Consider the following 17858-nt stretch of genomic DNA (forward strand, 5'->3'; position numbering starts at 1 on the left):
TTTTTAAATTTTGTTGATTTTTTCCGAGGTGCCTCGGATGTAGGGAATGGTGGTGGATTTAGAGTAATCTTTTTTTGTGAAGAGGAGGGGGTGGTGGGTTGTGGATAACTGGGTTAAGTATATTTTGGATTCTTTTTTTTTTTTTTTTTTTTTTTGGGGGGGGGGGGGTAGCCATTGGCTGAGAAAGTGTCACGGATGTGATTTAGTTCAGTGGTTAGGGCTTGATCATTAGAACAGATTATTTTTGCCCTGTTGAATAGTGTCTTAATCACTCCGTATTGTTGTGAGGGGGGGGGTGATGGGATTGTTGGTGAATGTATCTGCCTGTATGGGTGGGTTTTCTATAAACTGAGAAAACCAAGTTTCCATCAGGTTGGTGGGTGACTAGTGTGTCTAGGAAGGGGAGGTTATTGTTTTCCTCTTTTTCCAGGGTGAACTTGATTCTAGGGTGTTGGTTGTTTAAGTGTGTTAGGAAGGAAAGGAATGAATCTGGGCCATGTGGCCAAATAGCGAACATATCATCAACGCAGCGAAACCATATGGTAAGTTTTTGTGGGGCTGAATTTAAGATTTTCTCTTCAAAAGTCCCCATAAAGAAGTTAGCCAAGGGTGGGGAAAGTGGTGAACCCATGGCTGTCCCCTCTATCTGTTTATAGAATTTTTCCTGCCAAACGAAATAGCCTGAGTTCATTGTAAACTGAAATAGGGCTGCGATATCGGGAGGAAATTTAGCTTGGATTAGCTCTAAGGTTTCTTTGAGGGGGACATTCGTGAATAAGGAGGAGACGTCAAAGCTGACCATTATGTCATTATGTTGGAGTGTAAGGTTTTCTATACTGGCTTTGAAGTGGGCTGAGTTTTTTTATGTGTGATGGTGTGTTGCCAGTATAGTGTGAGAGTGCTTTGGCTAAATGTTTGGCTAGTTTGTAAGTGGGGGAATCAATGCCATCCCCTATGGGACGTAATGGCACATTTTCTTTATGTATTTTTGGCAGTCCATATATGCAGGGGGGGGGGGGTCTAGAGTTATAGGGTTTCGGTCTGTTGGTAATCTCCACAGGCCAAGAAGTGACCTTCTTAAGGAGCCTATGGAGTTTTCTAATTTGAGAGTTTGTGGGATTACACTCCCACAAACTCTCAAATTAGATACTCGCTCTGGATACTCGCCACAGAATAAGATGGAAGAAAGCCACAGTAATACACCGCAGCAAGTTCAAATATGAAAGACTATTCATGGAATCAGCCTCAGCCCTTAGAAACATGCCAAACCTCAACAAATTGGATGCATGAGACTGCCCCAAATTTGGGAAACATTTATCAGAAGAACTTCAGCCCAAAGGCCACAAGAACTACCAATATAGCCTGCCACGGGGCACCATCAGGACTTTATGAAAACGTTAGCTTCCTAGCTTCAGTTCTCATTTGCTGTTATGTAGTACTTGTGTGCACTTGTCTTTGTAATAAGTTCCCAAGAAGATGGCAACGTGACGTTTGCCGAAATATCGGAAAGTATATATTAAAGTTTATTTAATTTATATTTCTAGTGTACGCTGTCAATTCCTTAATTATTAGTTATCAGCAAAGATCAAGTAAGTTCGAAGCAAAAGAAAACAATTCTTTGTTTTCTTTTGCTTCGAACTTTGATGTATTAAAGCTATTGCTTAATGATGGTGAGAATATGGATTCCAGTTGCAACAAATGTAAAATTTGTAGCACTTGCCCATTGTGTGTACTGAAAATTCTGGCATCCAACAGACTTCAGGACATTTTGAAAGCTAAAGATCATAAAGACAAGGCTAAGAAATTCACTGTCAGAGGAGAACTTGGAATCATGCATGTTGCTATCCACAGAAAAGTAACTGTTAGATGAATTGGATGCAGAAGCAATTATTGACAGATTCGCACAATCTAGTGAATTCAAACGATTGCTCTTAATATAGTGGACTACATGAAATATGCTTTTGAAGTACCTGTTAATGTGTAAAATGTTCAGTACAAGTAAACTATTTAAAAATATCCACCATTTATTTAAAATTAAAGGAAAAAAAAATTAAAAATTCGATTATAACAATCTGTATTTACATTTAGTATCTACTGTATACTGCCAGTAACATGTACAATATATATATATATATATACTAATTACTAAAAATATGCATTTATTTCGCAAAAATTTTAATTGTACCTTTTTTCCACTTATGTAATTTTTGAAAATTTTATTTATTTCTTATAAAAATTCAATTAAAGCCTTATAGTTTTGGGTGCCCCCCCCCTTTCCGCCCTGTCTCCTGGCAACCAATATTTTTAGACCCAATCCGCCACTGGGTATTACAGTGATGAATACTGCAATGCACAATATCTCTTGTACGGGATCCCATTAAAAAACAGATTATTAATCATAAAATGTGTTTTTACGCACAGAAATGGTTAGTTTTTATTAAATATCTGTCTGTTTTACAGATAGCGTAGGATCTCTCTCGGCGTTAGCTTAGCGATAAATTTGCTCACATTTTTTAAGCAGGGCAGTTCCTTCTAATTCACATAGAGACAGAAAGGTGAAATCTAGAGGGGGGGGGGTAACTGGGCGCGAACTTGAAGGCTAAGCTAGCATTAGATGTTTCATATATCTTCCTTACACGAGACGGGCTTGGTGAAATATCGCTTTCTTATATATTACTACATTTTTGACCAATCTACATTTAATATCACCTTCTTTATATCATGGTATTACTGAAGCGGACTACATTACGCTAGAAGTTTCAAAATCTTCAAAACAAGCAATTCATTACCTTTGGACAATGAAAGAACCACAATTTTTTTTTTCATAGTCCACAGGTAATGAATTGCTTGTTATGAAAATTTTGAAATTTCCAGCGGTATAATATATTCTGCACTAATTGAAAATTTACATATTCGCCCCGTTCTGTGGAAATTAATCTCCTGGTTAGATAGTAATGTAATTCAAAGTGCCTTGTTTATTATATCACAGACTTCATATATATATATATATAAACGTATAAACGTACCTTGTTTATTGTAGCCATTTTCGACAAATTTTTCATATGCAGCACCCGACTACTAACGTACGAACCTTGCGGGTTAGTTCCGACGATGACCTGTGAAATTGTTAACTATAACGATAGAATATACACACATATGCGCCATTAACTGCATATTGAAAGAGAGCCAATCAACAAACGCCCAGCGAAAATGAAATCCAAACTCTGTTTGCATCACTTGTGATTTCGCCATAATTGCGCATGACTGTTTCCAAAGTGAAACTCAAACAAGGGAACCTGCTCATAAAAGACTCCTGATTACTTTATCATGTATTGGTAACTCAAGTTTTGTGGAGCGCTTCGTGTACCGCGTTCTAATGGAAATTCAGCTGCAGATACTTCTGGATCTTTTAAACATGGCCATGAAAATTGCATTGAAATGGCGTATGCTTCTGGATCTTTTAAACAGAGAAAAATGCGGCGACTCGATTTGTTTTTTTGTTTTTTTGTTCGTCGTCGTCAACTGCCAACGTTCTTCGGAGTTCTTCGACATGTACTGCTGAAAACTGGCAGTACTTCGAAGTTATTGTTGGCTTGGTATTTGGGAGTCGTACCTGAGGAGTAAGTATGTTTAAACTAAACATTTAGTTGTTTTATTTAAACTAAACATTTAGTTGTTTTATAATTAAAATACAAACTTATTTAATACTGACCATTTACAAACAAACTTACATTATAGCCTACCAGTTTGCTGGCGAAACTGGTAGGCTATAATATAATGTAAGTTTGTTTGTAAATGGTCAGTATTAAATAAATAAGTTTGTATTTTGAGTAAGTATGTTTTTGTTCTATTTACGCGGAAAATATACCTGCCTATATTATGAATTTGCATGCAGAACTAAGTTGTCAAATTTGAGTTCTTGAAATGATTTGTGGTAGTAGAAAATTATTATCTGAAAGAAGAAGAATAATGTTGTAGCTTTACTGTATGAGGTAAAAATGCGACCGTCGCCTTAAAATTTGGTTCTCTGTAAAAATTTACCCATGCATGAACTAGGTTAGATATGGGATTTGCAAGCAAATGAAGTTATGATAAAGTTATTATAAACTAATAACATATATTTTAATAATGTTTTTTTTTTTAAATGTTAAAATTTCAGTAGTATTCATATTTCAAACTGACCTTAGTAATTCCTTACCTCCTATACAAGTTCAAAACAACCAAGGAAACTTCTGGACATGCACTAGTTTTTTTAATGTCGCACTTTGAAAATCGGATATATCCTTCGTAACTATCTGCTCGGTTAACACGGAAGTCTGTGGCTTCTTAAAAAAGCATACAATTTAGTGCTTTAGAAGCTAAATTGCAATAATTGGTAGCGAAAGAACAATATTTGGACAATGGATGCTTGGTTAGGCTTAACTTCATTGATCAGTTAATGGGGGTACAGATTACGCATGTTATTTCCAATTTGCGAGTCAAACATTTGTATTATCATTAAATATTTCATTAAAAAAATTAAACTCAGTCCAATACGTTTGAAGAACATTTTCTCTTTATTATTAGTCCATGATCTTGAGATTTCGCGGACTTGCGCTGAACGTTATTCGGACTCCAGATTAAAATGAAAATTTTCATACTAGTGGTGGCAGTAGATGTGTGTAGATGATATTACAGAGCCGTCATCATCAATACACATATACACCTGTTATCAAACAACTGACTAAACTCTTTAATAAATGCCTAAAACAGAGAAAAATTCCGAAAAATTGGAACAATTCACTTCTAATATTAATTTTTAAAAAGGACAATAAGGAAGAAATTAAAAACTACCTATAACCTACTCCTCACCATATATGTCTTCACAAAAATTATAAATAATGGAATAAAATCTAAACTAGAGGGAATGCAATCCTGTGAACAAGCTGGATTTAGAAAGAATTACAATACTTTAGACCATATTCACAAATTAAGACAGCTCATTGAAAAATCAATTGAATACAATAAACCCTTATGTCTGGCCTATATAGACTACGAAAAAGCATTTGATTCAATTAAAACATCTGCAACACTAAAAGCACTTGAAACCCAGGGAACTGAGAAATCATATATTGAAACACTAAAACATATTTACAATAATACAACTTCTGTAATTAAATTATATAAAACCAGTGAAAAGTTCCCAATACAAAAAGGCATCCGACAAGGCGACACCATATCTCCCAAATTATTTACGGCTGCACTAGAGGAAGTCTTTAGAAGCCTTGATTGGGAATCTGAAATTTGCAGATGATATTGTCCTAATAGCCGATAATCTTGAAGATCTGGAAGAAAGGCTAAATCAGCTAATTGTGAAGCCTCCAGAGAAATTGGATTAAAAATAAATAGAGAAAAAACAAAAATAATGATGAATAAATACATAAACCATAGAACTGTCAAAGTTGAAAACCATGAAATAGAACAAGTTACTTCATATGTATATTTGGGCCAATTGTTATCCTTTGAGGATTGCCAAAGAGATGAGATTGAACGAAGAATTCATCTTGGATGGATGGCTTATGGGAAAATAAAAGACATATTCAGAAGTAACATCCCTATGAGTATAAAGGAAAGCTTTCAACCAGTGCATACTTCCTGTTCTAACATAGGGAGGAGAAACATGGACTTTAGTCCTAAACAAAAAGCTGAGAACAACACAACATAGCATGGAGAGAAGTATGCTAAAAATAACATTAAGAGATAGGAAGACGAAACCTGGCTAAGATCACAAACAGGTGTCATGGATATTGTAAAATACATTAAACAGGTTGAGTGGAGATGGGCTGGCCATATTGCCAGATGAAGTGATGGGGGATGGACTAGAAAAACAAGAGTGGAGACCAATGGATGGAGCAAGAGGAAGACCGAGAAAAAGGTGGAGGGATGAACTGGTGCAAATTGCAGGAGTGAGATGGATGGGAGATGCAGAAAACCGACAGAACCAAAAAGTTGAAGAAGAAGTGGTGGAGATAGAGTTGTCCTCTCTAAACGAGTCCTTGAACTCTTTGGAGGTGTCACTAATAATAATAAAAAGAAATGTTCTGAAATAAAAGCAATTTTCAAGTGAAGGAAAGTGAGCCAATCATATTTGAGGGCAGGTTTTATTTTTTTTCTATCTTCCATCTTGCAAATAGATAAACTGGCCTGAGAACATAGTAATATTCACCTGTAATCATAATATGTGGTTAATGATAGTTTAAGGAAATGGGAACCTGGATTTGAGGCTGCAAAAATAAAAAGGGAGTGCAGACTGGTCTAAGAGCTAATGTTGGAAACCTGCATTTACAGATTGCAATGTATTAAATTGCTTAAATGTCTGGCAGTTGAATCTAGCCATTTCACTTGATTGTATCAGATAAGATAGTAAAGATAGTGTTTTGATAGAAAAGCTAGTACTCTGACTTGCCACATTGTTTTTCTAATCCTGCATAATTTTTTTTGGCTCATTTAAAAAAAAAAAAAAACTCACCCAAATATTATCATCCTGATCTTCATATTATTCTTTGCTAAAGCAATGTTCATTTGAATTAGCTTGGCCCTTTACATCTATGTGTAACTTGAGCTGAGGCTCAAGTTACACATAGATGTAAAGTTCTTACTGGAAGTACATTATTTCCTGTGGAAATAATGTATGATAGTTTCATTTTACAAGGGTGATGTAAAAACCAGCCTATCAATATCTGTGGAGTAGTGGTGGTGAAGATTTTAGAGATGTTAGTAAAAACTTCAATAGAGAAATATGTTGTGACAAACAAGCATACTTGGAAAAGAACAGTGGGTTTACTAAAAAGAGGTTGTGTTTTAGCAATTGACTCATTATTTTATAATGTTATGGCTGAGTTGGATAAAGGGAATAGATACACTGATACTGTTGGACTTTGGTAATATAATATTCTCCAGTTATATATATATATATATATATAAATGATGGATGTGAATCTACCAGATTTAAGTGACAAGTGGTGTATCCCAGGACTTCAGAAATTCAGAAATCCATTTGCTATGGACAACTTATCCGAGACAAATGGCATTTGAATTTTGAGCCTCGTTCTGAATGCATTAAAAATATATGCTTTAAATGTAAGTTATTAAGGAAAATTAATTTAAAAAAAACCTGTGTAAACAAGGCAATGTACAGAACTTATTTTTTAAAGTGTATCACCTTATTATTAAAATAATCTAGATCAGGAAGGTGTTGGAAGAATTGGTTTAATCCTTTAACCAGATATCTTCATGACTGGGTCTTCTATATAGTGTAATGACTTCACATATATTGCTTTACTACTTCATGTTTGCCTACGCTTGGATGAAGGATTAAACCAAGAATATAAGTTCTTGGTATCTTTAATTTATAATATATTTCAACATCTATTTCTGATCCAGAGTATTTTAATAAGGCGATACACCTTTTCACTACTTGTTGGAAAGGTGGGGGTAAATGAATGGAGGGGTGTCATTTTTTTTTTTTAATGCAAGTAAATGTAAGGTTTTTGATATTGCGATCCACAAATGGAATGTTTCATCTCACTTGTTGGAGTTCTACTGGAAAAAGTAGAGGAAGCAAGTGATCTTGAGATAATTGTAAATAGAAATCTACAATCATCTAGGAAAATATACAGGAGGACATTGGCCATGAGTCTTTGGATTCCCTGAAGGTGCCAGGTAATAATAATATGATATGAGAAATAAAAGGGTGGATTTGAAAGGGATGAAATAACCTTGTAGAGGATACAGAAACAGATAATAAAAATGATATCAGGACTGTACAATGTTGATTATGAGGATAGATTGAAGGCGTGGATAGAAGATGGAGAGTATGATTGAAACATTATATTTAAGCTGTTGAAAAGTTATACCAGATTGATACTAGAGAGATGTTTTCATATTGTAGAATGAAGGGAAGGACAAGGGGCAATCCCTGGAAGTTGCAAAATGAAGTAAGTCAAAGGGTAAGTATTTTGTAGGGAGAGTGGTAAGAGCATGGAATGCATTGCTTGAGAGGGTAGTGAAAGTACAAATGGTGGATGAGTTTAAGGAAGGGTACAGTACTTTGTGGGAATTCAATGCTAGTCAACACAGTGAGCCATGTGACTCCATGGAGGTCAAGAAAATAATGATAATAGAATTGCTGTTAAAGTGATAGTTGATATCATGTCTTGCATATCACATGTCATTGTTGATCTGTGCTGCATATTGCCCATTAAAAGTTATGTAAATTTCAGGTCATTTTTATGAATGCAGACCAGTGACAGCTTAGTGAGATTTATTTTATTTTTTTTTATATTTTTTTGCATGGAGTTACACACTATCATTTCTGAAGCTTCTTTTGAACAAGCAGATATAACAGTTTTACTCGGTATGTGGTATTTCTATTAGTTCTCAAGTTTCTTGTATGTAGTATGATTGGCTGTACCTAATTTTGTAGTTCTCATTTTGTTTTGAAATGTTCTTAATCATGTTTTTCTCTTGATGAATGGCCTGCTTGTGCAGCATAACATATGCTGCATAAGCTGAAAATTTTATATACCTAGTTTGAGAGATGGATGAGATTGCCTCAGTGACCTTTAGTATTAAGAAAATTTTCTTTCATTGGTACAGATGCTATTTGAAGTGATGTTTCGTTACCACAGCTGTTTTTATCCAAGTATTCTTGATTTACAGTAATATGGCTATGCCTTTTTGTAATTTTTATTTCTTGACATTTAGCAATGCCATGTTTTTTGTAGAATTATTTTGAGATCAGTCATTTCTTAGAATCCTTAAGTAAGCCATTTCTTTTATCTTCACATCTGACACATGATCTCTCTTTTGAGACTTTATACTGCCCCCATTTCTGGACAGGGTGAACCCAGATCAGTGACCTATCTGGAAACTGAGAAAAATGTATACTGAGTTCATTTGTTGTTTTGCAAGTTCAAGGAACCTTTTTAGAGATTGTATAGTGTAACTTGATGCAACAGAAATCAAGGCCTGATATTAAGCAAACAAATCATTGGCCTGTTTTTAAAAAAATACCTAAAATTCACAGAACTTTATTATGGTGGACATTATGTAGCAGTAAAACACCCATGATGTGATTGTTGGAAAGGGGGATACTGAATAACTATGATATGTGTTGTGTTGTAGCTACAGGGAGTATCGGAGTTCAGTACTTTTTTTTGTGCCATACCATATTTAGGTGCTTGTCTTGTATAGTAATCTATACTGTGTAACTTTGGCATTCTGTTTAAATATTCTAGTGTTTATCCAAAAATACTTTAATGCTATTTGATAGTATTAAATACTATTTAGTACTTAGATTTAATACTATTAATTTAAAATACAATAAATTTCACTTGGCTGAAGTCAAGTTAAAATGTTCTAACATGTGATAATTTTGTTTTTTGTAGATTTCATTGGAAACATGGATGGAATGGACTTATGAATTTAGACTCCATCGCCATCATTTTTTCACTTTCGTATATCGGAACTGTGAAGAGTGAACTGTTGCCTTTTTAAAAACTGTTATTTTAAACAACTTTTTTTTTCCCCCTCAAGAACTACTGTTAAAAAAAAACTGATATGTGCCTTTTGAAAAATATCCAGGATTGAATTGCAAGACAGACTCCTCAGATAATGGCTCCCTTTTTTTTTTTTTTTTTTTTTTTTTTTTTTTTTTTTTTTTTTTAATAATGTATATATGTTTAAAACAATCACCTTGTGCCTTCTTAAATTTTTGTTATTTAAATTTTAAGTGTTATTTCGGTTATATTGAAATACAGTATTTAAATAACTAATTGATTTAAGAAGGCATAAGTTGTGAAGACTTCTGAAACTTAAACCTTTCTTTCTGTTACTTTTTAATTACCATGTAAAAAGAGTACTGAGATTCTTATCAGATGCTATATAGGTAAGCAGCTTTACCAAATGAAGTTGTCATAGCAAACTGGCTTATCAGTACAAGGTCCATTAAGAATCCAGACATTTCACACGCTTTTATAAAAATTTATAAGCATATAAACTGTTTTGCAGATTCTTAATATGGTCTATAGATAAACAAGTTTGTCTGTGGTGATATGCCTCTTCATTTGGCAGAACTTGTTAAGAATATGTACAGCTTTATGCTTATACAAATAAAAATATATGAAATATAAAAGTGTATGGAATGTCTGGATTCCTAATGGACTCTGTATGGATAAATAGGTTTGCTGTAGATAACTTCATTTGATAAAGCTATTTGCTTATGTAGCATTTGATATGATTCTGGGTACTCTTTATACATGATTTAAAAAAAAAAAAAGTCGCTGAATTCATCTTTTTAAACCTTCATAATTTGGTTTGCTATATTTCATTCCATTAGAACTTGATAGCACTCCTTTTCGGAGTTAATAAAGGAGAAGAAAAGAATTTGCTTCCTTAAATCTGAATCAACTTAACTAGCTGATTCTGTTTTAAGGAAGCTTTTTTTTTTTTTTTTTTCTCCTGGAAATTCTAATGGAATGAAATAGCTTCATATTACAGAAGGGAAATACTGAATTCAGCGACTTTTTTTTTTTTTTTTTCCATAACTTGCAGACATTGTGAGAGTGTTCTCTTAAATGCTTATAGCACTATAGCACAATGTCTCCCAAGTTATAGGAAAAATTACTTTTCACTTTTACATTTCTGACACACTACATATCCCCCAAGTTATAGAAAAAAAAGCATAATTTTATAGTTAAGTAGATCATACCCTACCCTTGCATATCTTCCCCAAGTTATAGAAAAAAGCAGTAAATTAAATTAAATTTCCAACTCTCTCCCTGCACACCATATCACAATGTCCCCCAAGTTATGACAAGAAACACATACAGAGATGTCAGAAATGTAAAACAGACATCAATTCAGTTGATAATGTTAACTTCTAAATAAGTAAATATCCAGGAAATATTCTTTCTTTCTGTCTTATGGGATGCCATTTGGGTCTGGAATACCTCCGAGTGCTTTTGTGTTTTGCAATTCTTTGGCTGCAGAATACAAATCACCAGGTGCATCCTGGAAGCCTGCCTAGCCAGCAGGACAAAAGTTCTAGCCCATGTGTATTTATTACACAATTTAGAATATATTCAGCAAGCAAAATGTTATAACATTGTTCAGAAGAAAAATTCGGTGTCTGCTAGTTAACTGTACTGCAATGTACTTCTTTTCCCCAAGTTATATAGAAAAAAAAAAGAAGTGCGTGTGCAGAAAAGAGAACACCAGTAACAATGTTATTTGAATTATACCATTATCACGTTACACTATGTATGCTATTGTAATGTAAGCAGTCCTTTATCATGTTGCTTATTATGAAGTACAATATTACAAACCTTATATTTAAAGTCTGAAGGTTTTGTTACAAATTCTCTATATATGTTTTTTAAATAGCTTCAGTAAGAATTATTCAAAGCTAATGTTAATAATAAACTGATTCATTGTGATTTACTCTTGAGTTTGTTCATGTCAAAACAATTAAACTACACTTTGAGAGCTTAGCTGGAAATCTAAATGTCGGAAAAAATAGAACAAAGTTAAGATGAAAAGCCAAACGGCTTTTTTTATTTATTTTTTTTTTTTTTTATCCCCTTAATTTTATAGAACAAAGATTTAATAATTTATAAACATCACTTGGTAAATATTTTTGTTAATTCAGAAGAGGACTGAAACTAAATTATAAATGAACTTTGTCTACTCACAAGCAGCACATACTCATTTTAATATTCCACAAATGTTTAACTTTTTCACTGATTTAGATATCTTCTGTTAATTTTTTTGGGGGGTGGGGAGAAGCCACTTTATGGTGAGATCTTTTAAGAGACTAACTTTGAAGCAGTCCTGTTTAGTTTCTGCTTTCATATGGTTATATGGATAGTTATGGCACTATTTTCAACCGTTGTGGAGGAAGTTAAATTGGTGAGGCTAATAAGTTGTGATCAGTTTCCAGTTCAAAGCTTCTGAAAAATCCTTGTGTCAACAACAGATTTTTGATTTTGCTAATAATTATTTACTTTATATTGTCTATTACTAGTCTGTGTCCTCCTGCCATCAAGTCTTATTTATGAAAGAATAAATTTCTAACTATAATTTTAGACTACATCGGCTACTTTTTTTTTTTTTTTTTTTTTTTTAAGTTTGTGTAGCATCAATGTTACTCCTGCTTTTGTTCTCATTACTGCTTATGGCACTGTGAAATTGTAGATAATTATTAGATTTGAACCTCAACTTTTTTTCTTGGTCTCTATCAGATATTACTGCAATTTTTCATCTAATTTTCTTTTGTTTCCTTGAAAAGCAACGTAAATGTCCTACCAGTTGGCTGAACTGATAGAAGTGTCATCTTACAGCATCTGAAACTGTGTGTGTCATATTATATTGGCATTCCCTCCAAAATGAAATAGTTAAGCCTGTAATTTGATTTGGCTGCCAATGCTTCATTTATGAAAACAGGTTGATAGATGGAGGGAGTGGCAATGCTTGACAATCCCACACCATATTTATTGATCTATATGTAAAACATAAGATTATCAAGAAAATAACTGCATGTGTGCTAATACAGTATGTACAAATTTGGAACCAGTCACACATGACTCCATTAACACTATTAAACCAAAAGCCTTTAAATTAATCACTGAGAACACAAATTGGTTTTTTATGCTGTCACTTTCAACTACAAAAACAGTCAATTGCTCTAAAACCATTTCTATATTTTATTCTTATCCTGCATCTTTAATTGCAGAATAATGACTACAGCACAACTTACCACTCAAAACACTTTAGTAAGTGAATTTAAATTTATTTTGTCTATGAAAAACCTTGAGATAGATTTCATTAAAGAAACTTGTGCTTCTGTTTCTTTATTACTTCTCAGACAACTTTTTTAATGAAACTGACTTTCATTAGACAGAATTTTAAATATTTGTGACTCACTAAAAACTTTTTTGGATACATTTCTGTTTGAATTGAAATGGACCCAGTAAAGAGTTTTCTTTTCCAAAGTATTTCACCTGTACACCCCTTGAGGGTACATGGCAGGAATTTGATGAAGTATTTCACCTGAATAGTTATGCATGGACAAACACTTGTAATTATTCCCAGAAAAAATATTTGCATTTCTAGGTATTTGTTGAACAATAACATTCCTGTAAAATTGCTTGTGGGGTGCACAGCATAGGGAAGGAGATGAGGAAGAGGAAGCACAAAGGGTGCTGAAATAAGTGCACCCTGGATGGATTTTCTATGTTGCCATTGTAATTTGAAATGAGTGCATGCCACTTTACAGTTTAGAGCCATTGTTGGTTTAACAACTGGGTTGCAGAATTCTTGAAAATGAAAATTTAATAATCAGTTTATTAAGTGGTGTGCTAAAGCACACCACTGGTCCCATTATGTCAATATACTACTTGTACTGTAATATTTTCATTCCAAAATGCATAAACTTACTTTTCCATATTAAAATAGCATCAATTATCTTTTTCCCATGGTGTTAACCTACTGATACAATAATTAAAATAAAAAAAAAAATAATAAAGCACAGCAATGAATTTACCAAGGGTGCCAAAGCTCTAGATATCTTGTTCCCATACTTGAAGTATCCCATAATTATGCAATCATTTGCTAAGTTACTGAACACATCTTCTACATCATCCTTTGTAACCTCTGGCCAGTAGCAGCAGCTAACTATATTTTTGTTCTATTTGCCTTCTAACTCGCACCATATTTCTTCAAATGAACTGCCAACTTTTCTAAAAATGTCTGCATATTGTGAAAATCACAAGTTGCATATAAATGGCTATCTGTAATGTAAAAGACACTTTAAAGATTAAAGATAAATTTACAGAAGAAAACAAAATGCAGTGCACATATTACAGTAGGCAATGCCAAATTGAACAGGTGATCATAGTGCCAAAGATAATGCAGTGAGGAAATTCTTGAATATGTTGAATACGCAAAAAATATGCTACACACACAGTGCATCGTATTGAATGCAACTGTTGAAATGCCTGTCTGCACTAGTGCTAGCTAAGCTTCAAACAGTTAAAAGTTTAAGCAAGTACATCCACTGAACAGAACTGTTGCTTGAGCTAACTCGTCACAAAGACAAATTTCCACACTTCATGAGGCTGGAGTCGCACGGGAAAAAAGGTTTTCCTGTGTGACTCCAGGTTTACATACAATTGTATTATATTATATTATATTTAGTACCAAATGAAAAATGAAATTACAGCTTTGAGTGCCGCTAGGGTGACAGTATCTTTTGAATCTGTGCCTTACCTTTTCCAGTTTTACACACACTACATGGGCTAATAAAGGGCAATCTTGCCCAACAAAAGCCAAAATTTACACTGAATTAGCTTTGCATTAAGGAACCCCCCCCCCACGTGATATCAATGTCATGTGTGGCTACTATATAAATATATAAGCACACCTATCCTCTGTACATAATCAGTAAATGTTTGCCAGTAATGGGGAAGCGTGGCGACATACATATATTTGACCACAGGCAGATAGTTGGGATATGGAAGGCAGTATTCTGGAAACAGCTGCACTTGTTAGGTTGCACTTGTATACTACTATATCAGGATGGGATTAACTATGAACAGACATCCAGCAGAAGGGCTCATATTGGTCAGCCACACATGGTTGATCCCAGAGGTGAGCATCAGGTTTAACAACTGGTATCTCAGCAACAATGTACAAGAGTTGCACAGTTTGCTCAACCAGCAGGGCAGTTTGACCCATATCCACATGCACTGTACCAGATGACCTTCCACAAGAAGGTTGTCTGAAGTGATGAGTCCTGTTTCCTGCTACACCATGCTGGTGGCCAGGTTTGCATTTAGCATAAAACAGCATGAAGCCCTATCCCATGGTTGCATAGATAGATGAGGTTCAACAGGTGAGTGGAAGTGGTGTTATTGTCTGAGGAGTTTTTCCAGGCACACCCTAGTTCCTTTGGTTATTATCCCACAAACACTGAATGAATGGTGAATGCTACAGAGATCTGTAAGCTGACCATCTCCATCATATATATCTGCAGGAGGTCTACCCCCAACCATAGTGGTGTCATCTTCCAATAGGACAATGCATCTTATCAGGCATGTATGTATAAGCTGACCATCTCCATCATATATATCTGCAGGAGGTCTACCCCCAACCATAGTGGTGTCATCTTCCAATAGGACAATGCACCTTATCAGGCATGTATGTATAACTACTGAGTGGTTGGAGGACACAACAAGGGGAGTTTGGGGGCCAGTCTTGGACCACAAACTCCCCTCATTGTAATCCATGTGTGTGGGATATGTTAGAACAGGGTGTGAGAACTGCTGATCCTCCTCCACGGAATGAGCATGAATTAATAGATTTCCTGTAACAGATATGGGTTGAGTTAAGCATAGAGGATGTTCAATGTAGAATCTGTTCCTAGGCATATGCGAGCCATGATTGCACAGAGAGGTGGACAAATGTATTATTAGGTGAGTGTTCCTAATGCAGTTTTTTCATCCCGTAAACTCAATAAAATCGACCGTAGAACCCACACTATTTCAGACATTAAATATACTGTGTTAGGGTTAGGAACCACAAGATGGCGGCACTTGTTGAACCACCTCTTCACTGTGTACTGCTTGATTAGTGATAGCCTTGGGCCAGCTATCTCTGATTGGGTACCAGTAGAGATTGAACTGCCCACTCAGTCTCCATAAGTTAGGGCTAAAAGTGGTCTTGCCTATAGTATAAGTTAGGGCTAAAAGTGGCCTTGCCTATAGTATACCCACAGAATCGAGACCCTTCGACACTTCTGCACATACATATGAAAAGGAGAATCCATTCCCATTATATATATATATAGGGTAATCAATCCATCTTGTGAGATGGGTTGTTTATTACTACATGTCGTAAAATTAACTTCTCTTTTATGATCATTGTAGTTTTTTAAAGTGATAACTATTTTACTTATACTTATATATATAACAGTTGGAAAATTTTATGTATAAAGCACGTAAATTCGCATGTTGGTGACCAATTTGTACGTCGCCTTATTTCTTCCCCCCCCTCCCTTCAACATGAATGGACTCTTCTTGCCAGAATTCCAGCGACAGCACAGCTCTCTATACTGTAGGCAGACTATACCAGAATAAAAAGGCAACTAGCTGATTTTTTGTTCCTAATGCAAAGTTAACTCAGCGTACCAATGGATATTTGTAAAATATCCATTTATCCATGTATGCAGGTGTTCAACAGAGATATGACATGGATGTACATTTTGCATTAGGTCTGAGAATATTATTACTAGTGTTATTATCGATGACTTCCAGGTAATCAAGAACTAATCAAGAGAGGCCATATGTCCATATCAACTATCATAGCTTCTCTTTAACTCATATACACTAGATGCACTTAAATAAACAGGCAAACTGTTCTGCTCTCACTGCTGTGAGAAAATCTACCTCTCACCCTTTCTTATATTTCTGATACCACACACAAATTTTCCATTGGTCGATGCCGCCTGTTCATCTCACTTTGCATATAACCAAATATTTCAAGCGATATCCTATAACACCATTTCACGAGGTTCAAAGGCCTCTATTATATTATATTATTCCTCTTGTTTATCAGCATCTGCAGTCCTCATATCCGCATTCCATGATCCTGATATCATTATAATCTTCTCTACATCTGAACCTAGGAGACCAAATCTACACACAGCAGTTCAGGTGTAGAGGCAAACTGACTTCCTTATTCTTATTATATCCAGTATTCTCCTTTTGCCAGTAATTGATAGTATTGATGGTACCATTTACAACTTGCCAATCATTAAAATTGCTCTTCTCATTAATCTTTAATATAATATGTATAGTACGTGCCACTGTCTGTGAAATGTTGAGTGGATAGAATTAACACTATTTTTATAACTATTAACAACAACCTGCATGGAGTCAACAGGCTTATTATGGGAAGGCTCACTCAACAAGCAATATATCTGCCATGTAAAACCTTAAACTCAATCACACTCCCACCATTCCAGCAATGCATTCATCCACTATACATAATCTACTTTGTACCTTCCCTTCATCACCTTTACATAACATCAAGAGATGACCTCTCATTCTTTGCCTCTCAACTTTCACTCTAAGTCTCCTCTGTATTTATCCTGTAAAATCCCTACACTAACTTAAATTTCTTCTCCATTGTATCACCTCTTTCTGGATATAAACTAAACTGCAATTTACATTCCACAACCTCTCCCATAACCAGAGTTCCCAAAATTCTGTCTCATCTCGGAATGCTTCAGTGACAACAATCCACATATGGACTGTTGTGCTGAAATGTTTTATACAACCAGGTCCTTATACTTACTTGTCGTATAAGCTGCTTATCATACCAGCAATGTGTTGTGTAGTCTGCAATACTTGAATTAAGTGTCTACAAATTCTCAATTTGTCTTCATTATCTGTATTCCAAAATCCTGATATCATTTTTTGACACTCTCCTTTGCTCTTTCTCTCTCTCCACTATCAGAATCAATATGAAAACCAGGAGATCAGACATGCGCACAATAGTCCAAGTTAGGTCTAATCAAGGCCTTGTAAAGAGGCAAAATGACATCCTTATCTTTTACATGTGAAAGTTCATTTCAGCATTGCAATTATCTTTTGAGTTGTGTTTGCAATCTTTGCTACATAGCCGATGAACTTCAACTTGCTATCTACTAACACTCCAAGATCCCTAGCCTTATCCATTTCTTCTAGCATAATTCCAACAATATAATACGACATTGGATATCTAATCACACCAAAGTGCATGACTTTGCATTTACTGAC

At 34.7% G+C, this 17858-nt stretch overlaps 1 protein-coding gene and 1 long non-coding RNA gene across 4 annotated transcripts in view; one reads left to right on the forward strand and one right to left on the reverse strand.

Annotated features, from left to right (window-relative positions):
* LOC150110092 (uncharacterized) overlaps positions 1–3163 on the reverse strand; it is a 35697-nt gene extending 32534 nt beyond the window's left edge. For all 3 annotated transcript variants that reach the window (XM_090397946.1, XM_090397938.1, XM_090397930.1), the window contains exon 1: positions 3027–3163. The gene's annotated coding sequence lies outside the window, so the exon portion shown is untranslated. The remainder of the gene's footprint in view (positions 1–3026) is intronic.
* A 209-nt stretch (positions 3164–3372) lies between these two features.
* On the forward strand, positions 3373–9564 carry LOC150110093 (uncharacterized). Its single transcript, XR_016548198.1, has 2 exons — positions 3373–3620; positions 9429–9564. It is a non-coding gene; the product is annotated as an uncharacterized LOC150110093 (long non-coding RNA).
* Positions 9565–17858: the final 8294 nt, after the last annotated feature.

The sequence above is a fragment of the Typopeltis vanoorti genome, chromosome 1 (assembly GCF_054136105.1).
Source record: "Typopeltis vanoorti isolate ZY-2024b chromosome 1, IOZ_Tvanoo_1.0, whole genome shotgun sequence".
Taxonomy (NCBI): domain Eukaryota; kingdom Metazoa; phylum Arthropoda; class Arachnida; order Uropygi; family Thelyphonidae; genus Typopeltis; species Typopeltis vanoorti.